Source organism: Schistocerca americana, chromosome 7, assembly GCF_021461395.2.
Source record: "Schistocerca americana isolate TAMUIC-IGC-003095 chromosome 7, iqSchAmer2.1, whole genome shotgun sequence".
NCBI classification, from domain to species: Eukaryota; Metazoa; Arthropoda; class Insecta; order Orthoptera; family Acrididae; genus Schistocerca; species Schistocerca americana.
The window spans coordinates 99,013,868-99,032,368 of record NC_060125.1 but is presented as its reverse complement, the minus strand read 5'-3'; positions in this window follow the sequence as shown (position 1 = coordinate 99,032,368).

Below are 18,501 nucleotides of genomic sequence, written 5' to 3'. Positions count from 1 at the left end.
TAGAATTGAATCGCGACGCATTTTCTTTGTTCCATTGTCATTACCTGGGTTTGAGGGATACAGTAAATTGTCACTGGTGCATCCGGAAACTGAAGCCTGACCCTCAGGGGAAAGTCTGTACAATAGCCGTAGCCACGTTAGCCACTTTTAGACAAGTCGTTAGAGACTGTAGAATTGAATCGCGACGCATTTTCTTTGTTCCATTGTCATTACCTGGGTTTGAGGGATACAGTAAATTGTCACTGGTGCATCCGGAAACTGAAGCCTGACCCTCAGGGGAAAGTCTGTACAATAGCCGTAGCCACGTTAGCCACTTTTAGACAAGTCGTTAGAGACTGTAGAATTGAATCGCGACGCATTTTCTTTGTTCCATTGTCATTACCTGGGTTTGAGGGATACAGTAAATTGTCACTGGTGCATCCGGAAACTGAAGCCTGACCCTCAGGGGAAAGTCTGAACAATAGCCGTAGCCACGTTAGCCACTTTTAGACAAGTCGTTAGAGACTGTAGAATTGAATCGCGACGCATTTTCATTGTTCCATTATCATTAGAGGGTTTGAGGGATACAGTAAATTGTCACTGGTGTATCCGGAACCTGCAGCCTGACCCTCAGGGGAAAGTCTGAACAATAGCCGTAGCCACGTTAGCCACTTTTAGACAAGTCGTTAGAGACTGTAGAATTGAATCGCGACGCATTTTCTTTGTTCCATTGTCATTACCTGGGTTTGAGGGATACAGTAAATTGTCACTGGTGCATCCGGAACCTGCAGCCTGACCCTCAGGGGAAAGTCTGAACAATAGCCGTAGCCACGTTAGCCACTTTTAGACAAGTCGTTAGAGACTGTAGAATTGAATCGCGACGCATTTTCTTTGTTCCATTGTCATTACCTGGGTTTGAGGGATACAGTAAATTGTCACTGGTGCATCCGGAAACTGAAGCCTGACCCTCAGGGGAATGTCTGAACAATAGCCGTAGCCACGTTAGCCACTTTTAGACAAGTCGTTAGAGACTGTAGAATTGAATCGCGACGCATTTTCTTTGTTCCATTGTCATTACCTGGGTTTGAGGGATACAGTAAATTGTCACTGGTGCATCCGGAAACTGAAGCCTGACCCTCAGGGGAAAGTCTGTACAATAGCCGTAGCCACGTTAGTCACTTTTAGACAAGACGTTAGAGACTGTAGAATTGAATCGCGACGCATTTTCATTGTTCCATTGTCATTAGAGAGTTTGAGGGATACAGTAAATTGTCACTGGTGTATCCGGAACCTGCAGCCTGACCCTCAGGGGAAAGTCTGAACAATAGCCGTAGCCACGTTAGCCACTTTTAGACAAGTCGTTAGAGACTGTAGAATTGAATCGCGACGCATTTTCTTTGTTCCATTGTCATTACCTGGGTTTGACGGATACAGTAAATTGTCACTGGTGTATCCGGAACCTGCAGCCTGACCCTCAGGGGAAAGTCTGAACAATAGCCGTAGCCACGTTAGCCACTTTTAGACAAGTCGTTAGAGACTGTAGAATTGAATCGCGACGCATTTTCTTTGTTCCATTGTCATTACCTGGGTTTGAGGGATACAGTAAATTGTCACTGGTGCATCCGGAACCTGCAGCCTGACCCTCAGGGGAAAGTCTGAACAATAGCCATAGTCACGTTAGCCACTTTTAGACAAGTCGTTAGAGACTGTAGAATTGGATCGCGACGCATTTTCTTTGTTCCATTGTCATTACCTGGGTTTGAGGGATACAGTAAATTGTCACTGGTGCATCCGGAAACTGAAGCCTGACCCTCAGGGGAAAGTCTGTACAATAGCCGTAGCCACGTTAGTCACTTTTAGACAAGTCGTTAGAGACTGTAGAATTGAATCGCGACGCATTTTCATTGTTCCATTGTCATTAGAGGGTTTGAGGGATACAGTAAATTGTCACTGGTGTATCCGGAACCTGCAGCCTGACCCTCAGGGGAAAGTCTGAACAATAGCCGTAGCCACGTTAGCCACTTCTAGACAAGTCGTTAGAGACTGTAGAATTGAAACGCGACGCATTTTCTTTGTTCCATTGTCATTACCTGGGTTTGAGGGATACAGTAAATTGTCACTGGTGCATCCGGAACCTGCAGCCTGACCTTCAGGGGAAAGTCTGAACAATAGCCGTAGCCACGTTAGCCACTTTTAGACAAGTCGTTAGAGACTGTAGAATTGAATCGCGACGCATTTTCATTGTTCCATTGTCATTACCTGGGTTTGAGGGATACAGTAAATTGTCACTGGTGCATCCGGAACCTGCAGCCTGACCCTCAGGGGAAAGTCTGAACAATAGCCGTAGCCACGTTAGCCACTTTTAGACAAGTCGTTAGAGAATGTAGAATTGAATCGCGACGCATTTTCTTTGTTCCATTGTCATTACCTGGGTTTGAGGGATACAGTAAATTGTCACTGGTCCATCCGGAAACTGAAGCCTGACCCTCAGGGGAAAGTCTGTACAATAGCCGTAGCCACGTTAGCCACTTTTAGACAAGTCGTTAGAGACTGTAGAATTGAATCGCGACGATTTTTCTTTGTTCCATTGTCATTACCTGGGTTTGAGGGATACAGTAAATTGTCACTGGTGCATCCGGAAACTGAAGCCTGACCCTCAGGGGAAAGTCTGTACAATAGTCGTAGCCACGTTAGCCACTTTTAGACAAGTCGTTAGAGACTGTAGAATTGAATCGCGACGCATTTTCTTTGTTCCATTGTCATTACCTGGGTTTGAGGGATACAGTAAATTGTCACTGGTGCATCCGGAACCTGCAGCCTGACCCTCAGGGGAAAGTCTGAACAATAGCCGTAGCCACGTTAGCCACTTTTAGACAAGTCGTTAGAGACTGTAGAATTGAATCGCGACGCATTTTCTTTGTTCCATTGTCATTACCTGGGTTTGAGGGATACAGTAAATTGTCACTGGTGCATCCGGAAACTGAAGCCTGACCCTCAGGGGAAAGTCTGTACAATAGGCGTAGCCACGTTAGCCACTTTTAGACAAGTCGTTAGAGACTGTAGAATTGAATCGCGACGCATTTTCTTTGTTCCATTGTCATTACCTGGGTCTGACGGATACAGTAAATTGTCACTGGTGCATCCGGAAACTGAAGCCTGACCCTCAGGGGAAAGTCTGTACAATAGCCGTAGCCACGTTAGCCACTTTTAGACAAGTCGTTAGAGACTGTAGACTTGAATCGCGACGCATTTTCTTTGTTCCATTGTCATTAGAGGGTTTGAGGGATACAGTAAATTGTCACTGGTGCATCCGGAAACTGAAGCCTGACCCTCAGGGGAAAGTCTGAACAATAACCGTAGCCATGTTAGCCACTTTTAGACAAGTCGTTAGAGACTGTAGAATTGAATCGCGACGCATTTTCTTTGTTCCATTGTCATTACCTGGGTTTGAGGGATACAGTAAATTGTCACTGGTGCATCCGGAAACTGAAGCCTGACCCTCAGGGGAAAGTCTGTAAAATAGCCGTAGCCACGTTAGTCACTTTTAGACAAGTCGTTAGAGACTGTAGAATTGAATCGCGACGCATTTTCATTGTTCCATTGTCATTAGAGGGTTTGAGGGATACAGTAAATTGTCACTGGTGCATCCGGAACCTGCAGCCTGACCCTCAGGGGAAAGTCTGTACAATAGCCGTAGCCACGTTAGTCACTTTTAGACAAGTCGTTAGAGACTGTAGAATTGAATCGCGACGCATTTTCTTTGTTCCATTGTCATTACCTGGGTTTGAGGGATACGGTAAATTGTCACTGGTGCATCCGGAACCTGCAGCCTGACCCTCAGGGGAAAGTCTGAACAATAGCCGTAGCCACGTTAGCCACTTTTAGACAAGTCGTTAGAGACTGTAGAATTGAATCGCGACGCATTTTCTTTGTTCCATTGTCATTAGAGGGTTTAAGGGATACAGTAAATTGTCACTGGTGCATCGGAAACCTGCACACTGACCCTCAGGGGAAAGTCTGAACAATAGCCGTAGCCACATTATTCACTTTTAGACAAGTCGTTAGAGACTGTAGTATTGAATCGCGACGCATTTTCTTTGTTCCATTGTCATTACCTGGGTTTGAGGGATACAGTAAATTGTCACTGGTGCATCCGGAACCTGCAGCCTGACCCTCAGGGGAAAGTCTGAACAATAGCCGTAGCCACGTTAGTCACTTTTAGACAAGTCGTTAGAGACTGTAGAATTGAATCGCGACGCATTTTCTTTGTTCCATTGTCATTACCTGGGTTTGAGGGATACAGTAAATTGTCACTCGTGCATCCGGAACATGCAGCCTGACCCTCAGGGGAAAGTCCGTACAATCGCCGTAGCCACGTTAGTCACTTTTAGACAAGTCGTTAGAGACTGTAGAATTGAATCGCGACGCATTTTCTTTGTTCCATTGTCATTACCTGGGTTTGAGGGATACAGTAAATTGTCACTGGTGCATCCGGAACCTGCAGCCTGACCCTCAGGGGAAAGTCTGTACAATAGCCGTAGCCACGTTAGTCACTTTTAGACAAGTCGTTAGAGACTGTAGAATTGAATCGCGACGCATTTTCTTTGTTCCATTGTCATTACCTGGGTATGAGGGATACAGTAAATTGTCACTGGTGCATCCGGAACCTGCAGCCTGACCCTCAGGGGAAAGCCTGAACAATAGCCGTAGCCACGTTAGTCACTTTTAGACAAGTCGTTAGAGACTGTAGAATTGAATCGCAACGCATTTTCTTTGTTCCATTGCCATTAGAGGGTTTGAGGGATACAGTAAATTGTCACTGGTGCATCGGAAACCTGCAGCTTTATTCTCAGGGGAAGTCTGTACAATAGTCATAGCCACGTTAGTCACTTTTATACAAGTCGTTAGAGCATGTAGAATTGAATCGCGACGAATTTTCTTTGTTCCATTGTCATTACGAGGGTTTGAGGGTTACAGTAAATTGTCATTGGTGCATCCGAAACCTGCAGCCTGATTCTCAGGGGAACGTCTGTACAGTAGTCATAGCCACGTTAGTCACGTTTAGACAGGTCGTTAGAGACTGTAGAATTGAATCGCGACGAATTTTCTTTGATCCATTGCCATTAGAGGTTTTGAGGGATACAGTTAATTGTCACTGGTGCTTCCGAAACCTGCAGCCTGACTCTCAGGGGAACGACTGTACAATAGTCATAGCCACGTTAGTCACTTTAGACAGGTCGTTAGAGACTGCAGAACTGAATCGCAACGAATTTTCTTTGTTCCATTGTCATTAGGAGGGTTTGAGGGTTACAGTAAATTGTCACTGGTGCATCGGAAACCTGCAGCCTGACTCTCAGTTGAATGTCTGTACAATAGGCATAGCCACATTAGTTACTTTTAGACATATCGTTAGAGACTGTGGAATTGAATCGAGACGCATTTTCTTTGTTCCAATGTCATTAGGAGGGTTTGAGGGTTACAGTAAACTGTCACTGGTGCATCGGAAACCTGCAGCCTGACCCTCAGGGGAACGTCTGAACAATATCCGTAGCCACGTTAGTCACTTGGAGAAAAGTCGCCTAGGGACTGTAGACATGAATCGTGACGATTTTTCTTCGTTTCATTGCCATTAGAGGGTTTGAGGGATACAGTAAATTGTCACTGGTACATCGGAAACCTGCAGCCTGACTCTCAGGGGATCGTCAGTACAACGGTCATAGCCACGTTAGTCAGTTTTAGACAAGTCGTTAGAGACTGTAGCTTAGAATCGCGACGCAATTTATTTGTTCCATTGTCAATACGAGGGTTTGAGGGATACAGCAAATTGTCACTGGTGCATCCGAAACCTGCAGCCTGACCTTCAGGGGAACGTCTGAACAATAGTCATAGCAATGTTAGTTACTTTTAGACAAATCGTTAGAGACTGTAGAATTGAATTGCGACGATATTTCTTTGTTCCATTGGCATTACGAGCGTTTGAGGGATACAGTAAATTGTCACTGGCGCATCCGAAACCTGAAGCCTGACCCTCAGGGGAAGGTCTGAACAATAGCCGTAGCCATGTTAGTCACTTGGAGAAAAGTTGCCTAGGGACTGTAGATTTGAATCGCGACGATTTTTCTTCGTTCCATTGCCATTAGTGGGTTTGAGGGATACAGTAAATTGTCACTGGAGCATCGGAAACCTGCAGCCTGAGTCTCAGGGGAACGTCTGTACAATAGTCATAGCCACGTTAGTCACTTTCAGACAAGTCGTTAGAGACTGTAGAATTGAATTCCGACGATATATCTTTGTTCCATTGTCAATATGAGGGTTTGAGGGATACAGTAAATTGTCACTGGAGAATCGGAAACTTGCAGCCTGAGACTCAGGGGAACGTCTGTACAATAGTCATAGCCACGTTAGTCACATTTAGACAAGTCGTTAGATCCTGTAGAACTGAATCGCGACGCAATTTCTTTGTTCCAATGTCAATACGAGGGTTTGAGGGATACAGTAAATTGTCACTTGTGCATCCGAAACCTGCAGCCATACCCTCAGGGGAGCGTCTGAACAATAGCCGTAGCCACGTTTGTCACCTGAACAAAAGTCGCCAAGGGACTGTAGATTTGAATCGCGACGACTTTTCTTCGTTAAAATGCCATTAGAGGGTCTGAGGGATACAGAAAAATGGTCACTGGTGCATCGGAAACCTGCGGCCTGACTCAGAGGGGAACGTCTGTACAATAGTCATAGCCATGTTAGTCACTTTTAGACAAGTCGTTAGAGACTGTAGAATTGAATCGCGACGCAATTTCTTTGTTCCATCGTCATTACGAGGGTTTGAGGGATACAGAAAATTGTCACTGGTGCATCCGAAACCTGCAGCCTGACTCTCAGGGGAACGTCTGTACAGTAGTCATAGCCACGTTAGTCTCTTTTAGACAAGTCGTTAGAGATTGTAGAATTGAATCGCGACGCAATTTCTTTGTTCCATTGTCATTATGAGGGTTTGAGGGATACAGTAAATTGTCACTGGTGCATCCGAAACCTGCAGCCTGACACTCAGGGGAACGTCTGAACAATAGCCGTAGCCACGTTTGTCCCCTGAAGAAAAGTCGCCTACGAACTGTAGATTTGAATTGGGACGATTTTTCTTCGTTCCATTGCCATTAGAGGGTTTGAGGGCTACAGTAAATTGTCACTGGTGCATCGGAAACCTGCAGCCTGACTTTCAGGGGTACGTCTGTACAACAGTCATAGCCACGTTAGTCACCTGTAGAATTGTCGTTAGAGAATGTAGAATTGAATCGCGACGCAATTTCTTTCTTCCATTGCCATTACGACGGATTGAGGGATACAGTAAGTTGTCACTGGTGCATCCGAAACCTGCAGCCTGAGTCTCAGGGGAGCGTCTGTGCAATAGTCATAGCGAAGTTAGTGACATTTAGACAAGTCGTTAGAGACTGTAGAATTGAATCGCGACGCAATTTCTTTGTTCCAATGTCAATACGAGGGTTTGAGGGATACAGTAAATTGTCACTGGTGCATCCGAATGCTGCAGCCTGACCCTCAGGGGAACGTCTGAACAATAGCCGTAGCCTCGTTAGTCACTTGAAGACAAGTCGCCTTAGGACTGTAGATTTGAATCGCGACGATTTTTCTTCGTTCCATTGCCATTAGAGGGTTTGAGGGATACAGTAAATTGTCACTGGTGAATCGGAAACATGCAGCCTGACCCTCAGGGGAACGTCTGTACAATAGCCATAGCCATGTTAGTCACCTTTAGACAAGTCCTTAGAGACTGTAAAATAGAATCGCGACGCAATTTGTTTGTTCAATTGACATTACGTGGGTTTGAGGGAAACAGTAAATTGTCACTGGTGCATCCGAAACCAGCAGCCTGACCCTCAGGCGAACGTCTGAACAATAGCGGAGCCACGTTTGTCAATTGGAGAAAAGTCGCCTAGGGACTGTAGATCTGAATCGCGACGATTTTTCTTCGTTCCATTGCCATTAGAGGGTTTGGGGGATACAGTAAACTGTCACTGGTGCATCCGAAACCTGCAGCCTGACTCTCAGGGTACGTATCAACAATAGCCGTAGCCACGTTAGTCTCTTGGAGAAATGTCGCCTAGGGACTGTAGATTTGAATCGCGACGATTTTTCTTCGTTCCAATTCCATTAGAGGGTTTGAGAGATACAGTAAATTGGCACTGGTGCATCGGAAACCTGCAGCCTGACTCTCAGGGGAACGTCTGTACAATAGTCATAGCAACGTTAGTCACTTCGAGATAAGTCGCAAGTCGCTAGAGACTATAGAAATCAATCGTGACGCACTTTCTTTGTTCCATTGCCATTACGAGGGTTTGAGGGATACAGTAAATTGTCACTGGTGCATCGGAAACCTGCAGCCTGACCCTCAGGGGAGCGTCATTACAACAGCCATAGCCACGTTAGTCACTTTTAGACAAGTCGTTAGGGACTGTAGAATTGAATCGCGACGCAATTTCATTGTTCCATTGCCATTAGAGGGTTTGAGGGATACAGTAAACTGTCACTGGTGCATCCGAAACCTGCAGCCTGACCCTCAGGGGAACGTCTGTACAACAGTCATTGCCACGTAAATCACTTTTAGACAAGTCGTTAGAGACTGTAGAATTGAATCGCGACGCAATTTCTTTGTTCCATTGTGAATACGAGGGTTTGTGGGATACAGTAAATTGTCACTGGTGCATCGGAAACCTGCAGCCTGACTCTCAGGGGAACGTCTGAACACTAGCCGTAGCCACAATAGTCACTTGGAGAAAAGTCGCCTACGGACTGTAGATTTGAATCGCGACGATTTTTCTTCGTTCCATTGCCATTAGAGGGTTTGAGGGATACAGTAAATTACCACTGGTGCATCGGAAATCTGCAGCCTGACTCTCAGAGGAACGTCTGTACAATAGTCATAGTCACGTTAATCACGTCGAGACAAGGTGCTGGAGACTATAGAAATAAATCGCGACGCACTTTCTTTGTTCCATTGTCATTACGAGGGTTTGAGGGATACAGTAAATAGTCACTGGTGCATCGGAAACCTGCAGCCTGACCCTCAGGGGAACGTCTAAACAATAGCCGTAGCCACAATAGTCACTTGGAGAAAAGTCACCTACGGACTGTAGATTTGAATCGCGACGATTTTCCTTCGCTCCATTGCCATTAGAGGGTTTGAGGGATACAGTAAATTGTCACTGGTGCATCGGAAATCCGCAGCCTAACACTCGGGTGAACATATGTACAATAGTCATTGCCACGTTAGTCTCTTTTAGACAAGTCGTTAGAGGCTGTACACCTGGATCGCGACGCAATTTCTTTGCTCCATTGTCTATACGAGGGTTTGAGGGATACAGTAAATAGTCACTGGTGCATCGGAAACCTGCAGGCTGACCCTCAGGGGAACGTCTGAACAATAGCCGTAGCCACAATAGTCACTTGGAGAAAAGTCGCCTACGGACTGTAGATTTGAATTGCGACGATTTTCCTTCTCTCCATTGCCATTAGAGGGTTTGAGGGATACAGTAAATTGTCACTGGTGCATCGGAAATCCGCAGCCTGACTCTCAGGTGAACATATGTACAATAGTCATAGCCACGTTAGTCTCTTTTAGACAAGTCGTTAGAGACTGTAGAATTGGATCGCGACGCAATTTCTTTCTTCCATTGCCATTACGACGGATTGAGGGATACAGTAAGTTGTCACTGGTGCATCCGAAACCTGCAGCCTGAGTCTCAGGGGAGCGTCTGTGCAATAGTCATAGCCAAGTTAGTGACATTTAGACAAGTCCTTAGAGACTGTAAAATAGAATCGCGACGCAATTTCTTTGTTCCATTGACATTACGTGGGTTTGAGGGAAACAGTAAATTGTCACTGGTGCATCCGAAACCAGCAGCCTGACCCTCAGGCGAACGTCTGAACAATAGCGGAGCCACGTTTGTCAATTGGAGAAAAGTCGCCTAGGGACTGTAGATCTGAATCGCGACGATTTTTCTTCGTTCCATTGCCATTAGAGGGTTTGAGGGATACAGTAAATTGTCACTGGTGCATCGGAAACCTGCAGCCTGACCCTCAGGGGAACGTCTGTACAATAGTCATAGCCACGTTAGTCACTTCGAGATAAGTCCCTAGAGACAATAGAAATCAATCGTGACGCACTTTCTTTGTTCCATTGTCATTACGAGGGTTTGAGGGATACAGTAAATTGTCACTGGTGCATCGGAAACCTGCAGCATGACCCTCAGGGTACGTATCAACAATAGCCGTAGCCACGTTAGTCTCTTGGAGAAATGTCGCCTAGGGACTGTAGATTTGAATCGCGTCGATTTTTCCTCGTTCCAATTCCACTAGAGGGTTTGAGAGATACAGTAAATTGGCACTGGTGCATCGGAAACCTGCAGCCTGGCTCTCAGGGGAACGTCTGTACAATAGTCATAGCAACGTTAGTCACTTCGAGATAAGTCGCTAGAGACAATAGAAATCAATCGTGACGCACTTTCTTTGTTCCATTGTCATTACGAGGGTTTGAGGGATACAGTAAATTGTCACTGGTGCATCCGCAACCTGCAGCCTGACCCTCAGGATAAAGCCTGAACAATAGGCGTAGCCACGTTAGTCACTTTTAGACAAGTCGTTAGGGTCTGTAGAATTGAATCGCGACGCATTTTCTTTGTTCCATTGCCATTAGAGGGTTTGAGGGATACAGTAAATTGTCACTGGTGCATCGGAAACCTGCAGTTTGACTCTCAGGGGACGTCTGTACAATAGTCATAGCCACGTCAGTCACTTTTAGACAGGTCGTTAGAGACTATAGAATTCAATCGCGACGCATTTTCTTTGTTCCATTGCCATTAGAGGGTTTGATGGATACATAAATTGTCACTGGTGCATCGGAAACCTGCAGCCTGACTCTCAGGGGAACGTCTGTACAATAGTCATAGCCACGTTAGTCACTTTTAGACAAGTCGTTAGAGACTGTAGAATAGAATCGCGACGCATTTTCTTTGTTCCATTGCCATTACCAGGATTTGAGGGATACAGTAAATTGTCACTGGTGCTTCCGGAACCTGCAGCCTGACCCTCAGGAGAAAGTCTGTACAATAGCCTTAGCCATGTTAGTCACTTTTAGACAAGTCGTTAGAGACTGTAGAATTGAATCGCGACGTAATTTCTTTCTTCCATTGACATTACGAGGATTTGAGGGATACAATAAATTGTCACTGGTGCATCCGAAACCTTCAGCCTGACCCTCAGGGGAACGTCTGAACAATATCCGTAGCCACGTTAGTCACTTTGAGAAAAGTCGCCTAGGGACTGTAGACATGAATCGTGACGATTTTTCTTCGTTTCATTGCCATTAGAGGGTTTGAGGGATACAGTAAATTGTCACTGGTACATCGGAAACCTGCAGCCTGACTCTCAGGGGATCGTCAGTACAACGGTCATAGCCACGTTAGTCAGTTTTAGACAAGTCGTTAGAGACTGTAGCTTAGAATCGCGACGCAATTTATTTGTTCCATTGTCAATACGAGGGTTTGAGGGATACAGCAAATTGTCACTGGTGCATCCGAAACCTGCAGCCTGACCTTCAGGGGAACGTCTGAACAATAGTCATAGCAATGTTAGTTACTTTTAGACAAATCGTTAGAGACTGTAGAATTGAATTGCGACGATATTTCTTTGTTCCATTGGCATTACGAGGGTTTGAGGGATACAGTAAATTGTCACTGGCGCATCCGAAACCTGAAGCCTGACCCTCAGGGGAAGGTCTGAACAATAGCCGTAGCCATGTTAGTCACTTGGAGAAAAGTTGCCTAGGGACTGTAGATTTGAATCGCGACGATTTTTCTTCGTTCCATTGCCATTAGTGGGTTTGAGGGATACAGTAAATTGTCACTGGAGCATCGGAAACCTGCAGCCTGAGTCTCAGGGGAACGTCTGTACAATAGTCATAGCCACGTTAGTCACTTTCAGACAAGTCGTTAGAGACTGTAGAATTGAATTCCGACGATATATCTTTGTTCCATTGTCAATATGAGGGTTTGAGGGATACAGTAAATTGTCACTGGAAAATCGGAAACTTGCAGCCTGAGACTCAGGGGAACGTCTGTACAATAGTCATAGCCACGTTAGTCACATTTAGACAAGTCGTTAGATCCTGTAGAACTGAATCGCGACGCAATTTCTTTGTTCCAATGTCAATACGAGGGTTTGAGGGATACAGTAAATTGTCACTTGTGCATCCGAAACCTGCAGCCATACCCTCAGGGGAGCGTCTGAACAATAGCCGTAGCCACGTTTGTCACCTGAACAAAAGTCGCCAAGGGACTGTAGATTTGAATCGCGACGACTTTTCTTCGTTAAAATGCCATTAGAGGGTCTGAGGGATACAGAAAAATGGTCACTGGTGCATCGGAAACCTGCGGCCTGACTCAGAGGGGAACGTCTGTACAATAGTCATAGCCATGTTAGTCACTTTTAGACAAGTCGTTAGAGACTGTAGAATTGAATCGCGACGCAATTTCTTTGTTCCATCGTCATTACGCGGGTTTGAGGGATACAGAAAATTGTCACTGGTGCATCCGAAACCTGCAGCCTGACTCTCAGGGGAACGTCTGTACAGTAGTCATAGCCATGTTAGTCTCTTTTAGACAAGTCGTTAGAGATTGTAGAATTGAAACGCGACGCAATTTCTTTGTTCCATTGTCATTATGAGGGTTTGAGGGATACAGTAAATTGTCACTGGTGCATCCGAAACCTGCAGCCTGACACTTAGGGGAACGTCTGAACAATAGCCGTAGCCACGTTTGTCCCCTGAAGAAAAGTCGCTTACGAACTGTAGATTTGAATTGGGACGATTTTTCTTCGTTCCATTGCCATTAGAGGGTTTGAGGGCTACAGTAAATTGTCACTGGTGCATCGGAAACCTGCAGCCTGACTTTCAGGGGTACGTCTGTACAACAGTCATAGCCACGTTAGTCACCTGTAGAATTGTCGTTAGAGAATGTAGAATTGAATCGCGACGCAATTTCTTTCTTCCATTGCCATTACGACGGATTGAGGGATACAGTAAGTTGTCACTGGTGCATCCGAAACCTGCAGCCTGAGTCTCAGGGGAGCGTCTGTGCAATAGTCATAGCGAAGTTAGTTACATTTAGACAAGTCGTTAGAGACTGTAGAATTGAATCGCGACGCAATTTCTTTGTTCCAATGTCAATACGAGGGTTTGAGGGATACAGTAAATTGTCACTGGTGCATCCGAATGCTGCAGCCTGACCCTCAGGGGAACGTCTGAACAATAGCCGTAGCCTCGTTAGTCACTTGAAGACAAGTCGCCTTAGGACTGTAGATTTGAATCGCGACGATTTTTCTTCGTTCCATTGCCATTAGAGGGTTCGAGGGATACAGTAAATTGTCACTGGTGAATCGGAAACCTGCAGCCTGACCCTCAGGGGAACGTCTGTACAATAGCCATAGCCATGTTAGTCACCTTTAGACAAGTCCTTAGAGACTGTAAAATAGAATCGCGACGCAATTTGTTTGTTCAATTGACATTACGTGGGTTTGAGGGAAACAGTAAATTGTCACTGGTGCATCCGAAACCAGCAGCCTGACCCTCAGGCGAACGTCTGAACAATAGCGGAGCCACGTTTGTCAATTGGAGAAAAGTCGCCTAGGGACTGTAGATCTGAATCGCGACGATTTTTCTTCGTTCCATTGCCATTAGAGGGTTTGGGGGATACAGTAAACTGTCACTGGTGCATCCGAAACCTGCAGCCTGACTCTCAGGGTACGTATCAACAATAGCCGTAGCCACGTTAGTCTCTTGGAGAAATGTCGCCTAGGGACTGTAGATTTGAATCGCGACGATTTTTCTTCGTTCCAATTCCATTAGAGGGTTTGAGAGATACAGTAAATTGGCACTGGTGCATCGGAAACCTGCAGCCTGACTCTCAGGGGAACGTCTGTACAATAGTCATAGCAACGTTAGTCACTTCGAGATAAGTCGCTAGAGACTATAGAAATCAATCGTGACGCACTTTCTTTGTTCCATTGCCATTACGAGGGTTTGAGGGATACAGTAAATTGTCACTGGTGCATCGGAAACCTGCAGCCTGACCCTCAGGGGAGCGTCATTACAACAGCCATAGCCACGTTAGTCACTTTTAGACAAGTCGTTAGGGACTGTAGAATTGAATCGCGACGCAATTTCATTGTTCCATTGCCATTAGAGGGTTTGAGGGATACAGTAAACTGTCACTGGTGCATCCGAAACCTGCAGCCTGACCCTCAGGGGAACGTCTGTACAACAGTCATTGCCACGTTAGTCACTTTTAGACAAGTCGTTAGAGACTGTAGAATTGAATCGCGACGCAATTTCTTTGTTCCATTGTGAATACGAGGGTTTGTGGGATACAGTAAATTGTCACTGGTGCATCGGAAACCTGCAGCCTGACTCTCAGGGGAACGTCTGAACACTAGCCGTAGCCACAATAGTCACTTGGAGAAAAGTCGCCTACGGACTGTGGATTTGAATCGCGACGATTTTTCTTCGTTCCATTGCCATTAGAGGGTTTGAGGGATACAGTAAATTATCACTGGTGCATCGGAAATCTGCAGCCTGACTCTCAGAGGAACGTCTGTACAATAGTCATAGTCACGTTAATCACGTCGAGACTAGGTGCTGGAGACTATAGAAATAAATCGCGACCCACTTTCTTTGTTCCATTGTCATTACGAGGGTTTGAGGGATACAGTAAATAGTCACTGGTGCATCGGAAACCTGCAGCCTGACCCTCAGGGGAACGTCTGAACAATAGCCGTAGCCACAATAGTCACTTGGAGAAAAGTCGCCTACGGACTGTAGATTGGAATCGCGACGATTTTTCTTCGCTCCATTGCCATTAGAGGGTTTGAGGGATACAGTAAATTGTCACTGGTGCATCGGAAATCCGCAGCCTAACACTCGGGTGAACATATGTACAATAGTCATTGCCACGTTAGTCTCTTTTAGACAAGTCGTTAGAGGCTGTACACCTGGATCGCGACGCAATTTCTTTGCTCCATTGTCTATACGAGGGTTTGAGTGATACAGTAAATAGTCACTGGTGCATCGGAAACCTGCAGCCTGACCCTCAGGGGAACGTCTGAACAATAGCCGTAGCCACAATAGTCACTTGGAGAAAAGTCGCCTACGGACTGTAGATTTGAATTGCGACGATTTTCCTTCTCTCCATTGCCATTAGAGGGTTTGAGGGATACAGTAAATTGTCACTGGTGCATCGGAAATCCGCAGCCTGACTCTCAGGTGAACATATGTACAATAGTCATAGCCACGTTAGTCTCTTTTAGACAAGTCGTTAGAGACTGTAGAATTGGATCGCGACGCAATTTCTTTCTTCCATTGCCATTACGACGGATTGAGGGATACAGTAAGTTGTCACTGGTGCATCCGAAACCTGCAGCCTGAGTCTCAGGGGAGCGTCTGTGCAATAGTCATAGCCAAGTTAGTGACATTTAGACAAGTCCTTAGAGACTGTAAAATAGAATCGCGACGCAATTTCTTTGTTCCATTGACATTACGTGGGTTTGAGGGAAACAGTAAATTGTCACTGGTGCATCCGAAACCAGCAGCCTGACCCTCAGGCGAACGTCTGAACAATAGCGGAGCCACGTTTGTCAATTGGAGAAAAGTCGCCTAGGGACTGTAGATCTGAATCGCGACGATTTTTCTTCGTTCCATTGCCATTAGAGGGTTTGAGGGATACAGTAAATTGTCACTGGTGCATCGGAAACCTGCAGCCTGACCCTCAGGGGAACGTCTGTACAATAGTCATAGCCACGTTAGTCACTTCGAGATAAGTCCCTAGAGACAATAGAAATCAATCGTGACGCACTTTCTTTGTTCCATTGTCATTACGAGGGTTTGAGGGATACAGTAAATTGTCACTGGTGCATCGGAAACCTGCAGCATGACCCTCAGGGTACGTATCAACAATAGCCGTAGCCACGTTAGTCTCTTGGAGAAATGTCGCCTAGGGACTGTAGATTTGAATCGCGTCGATTTTTCCTCGCTCCAATTCCACTAGAGGGTTTGAGAGATACAGTAAATTGGCACTGGTGCATCGGAAACCTGCAGCCTGGCTCTCAGGGGAACGTCTGTACAATAGTCATAGCAACGTTAGTCACTTCGAGATAAGTCGCTAGAGACAATAGAAATCAATCGTGACGCACTTTCTTTGTTCCATTGTCATTACGAGGGTTTGAGGGATACAGTAAATTGTCACTGGTGCATCGGAAACCTGCAGCATGACCCTCAGGGGGGCGTCATTACAACAGTCATAGCCACGTCAGTCACTTTTAGACAAGTGGTTAGGGACTGTAGAATTGAATCGCGACGCAATTTCATTGTTCCATTGCCATTAGAGGGTTTGAGGGATACAGTAAATTGTCACTGGTGCATCCGAAACATGCAGCCTGACTCTCAGGGTACGTCTCAACAATAGCCGTAGCCACGTTAGTCTCCTGGAGAAATGTCGCCTAGGGACGGTAGGTTTGAATCGCGACGATTTTTCTTCGTTCCAATTCCATTAGAGGGTTTGAGAGATACAGTAAATTGGCACTGGTGCATCGGAAACCTGCAGCCTGACTCTCAGGGGAACGTCTGTACAATAGTCATAGCAACGTTAGTCACTTCGAGATAAGTCGCTAGAGACTATAGAAATCAATCGTGACGCACATTCTTTGTTCCATTGCCATTACGAGGGTTTGAGGGATAGAGTAAATTGTCACTGGTGCATCGGAAACCTGCAGCCTGACCCTCAGGGGAGCGTCATTACAACAGTCATAGCCACGTTAGTCACTTTTAGACAAGTCGTTAGGGGCTGTAGAATTGAATCGCGACGCAATTTCATTGTTCCATTGCCATTAGAGGGTTTGAGCGATACAGTAAACTGTCACTGGTGCATCCGAAACCTGCAGCCTGACCCTCAGGGGAACGTCTGTACAACAGTCATAGCCACGTTAGTCACTTTTAGACAAGTCGTTAGAGACTGTAGAATTGAATCGCGACGCAATTTCTTTGTTCCATTGTGAATACGAGGGTTTGTGGGATACAGTAAATTGTCACTGGTGCATCGGAAACCTGCAGCCTGACTCTCAGGGGAACGTCTGAACAATAGCCATAGCCACAATAGTCACTTGGAGAAAAGTCGCGTACGGACTGTAGATTTGAATCGCGACGATTTTTCTTCGTTCCATTGCCATTAGAGGGTTTGAGGGATACAGTAAATTATCACTGGTGCATCAGAAATCTGCAGCCTGACTCTCAGAGGAACGTCTGTACAATAGTCATAGTCACGTTAATCACGTCGAGACAAGGTGCTGGAGACTATAGAAATAAATCGCGACGCACTTTCTTTGTTCCATTGTCATTACGAGGGTTTGAAGGATACAGTAAATAGTCACTGGTGCATTGGAAACCTGCAGCCTGACCCTCAGGGGAACGTCTGAACAATAGCCGTAGCCACAATAGTCACTTGGAGAAAAGTCGCCTACGGACTGTAGATTTGAATCGCGACGATTTTTCTTCGTTCCATTGCCTTTAGAGGGTTTGAGGGATACAGCAAATTGTCACTGGTGCTTCGGAAATCTGCAGCCTGACTCTCAGGGGAACGTCTGTACAATAGTCATAGCCACGTTACTCACATCGAGACAAGTCGCTAGACACTATACAAATGAATCGCGATGAACTTTCTTTGTTCCATTGTCATTACGAGGGTTTGAAGAATACAGTAAATTGTCACTGGTGCATCGGAAAGCTGCAGCCTGACCCTCAGGTGAACGTCTGAACAATAGCCGTAGCCACAATAGTTACTTGTAGAAAAGTCGCCTCGGGACTGTAGATTTGAATCGCGACGATTTGTCTTCGTTCCATTGCCACTAGAGGGTTTGAGGGATACAGTAAATTATCACTGGTGCATCGGAAATCTGCAGCCTGACTCTCAGGGGAACGTCTGTACAATAGTCATAGCCACATTAATCACGTCGAGACAAGTCGCTGGAGACTATAGAAATGAATCGCGACGCACTTTCGTTTTTCCATTCTCATTACGAGGATTTGAGGGATACAGTAAATTGTCCCTGGTGCATTCGAAACCTGCAGCCTGACCCTCAGCGGAACGTCTGAACAATAGCCGTAGCCACAGTAGTCACTTGGAGAAAAGTCGCCTAGGGACTGTAGATTTGAATCGCGACGATTTTCCTTCGCTCCATTGCCATTAGAGGGTTTGAGGGATACAGTAAATCGTCACTGGTGCATCGGAAATCCGCAGCCTGACTCTCAGGTGAACATATGTACAATAGTCATAGCCACGTTAGTCTCTTTTAGACAAGTCGTTAGTGGCTGTACACCTGGATCGCGACGCAATTTCTTTGCTCCATTGTCTATACGAGGGTTTGAGGGATACAGTAAATTGTCACTGGTGCATCCGAAACCTGCGGCTT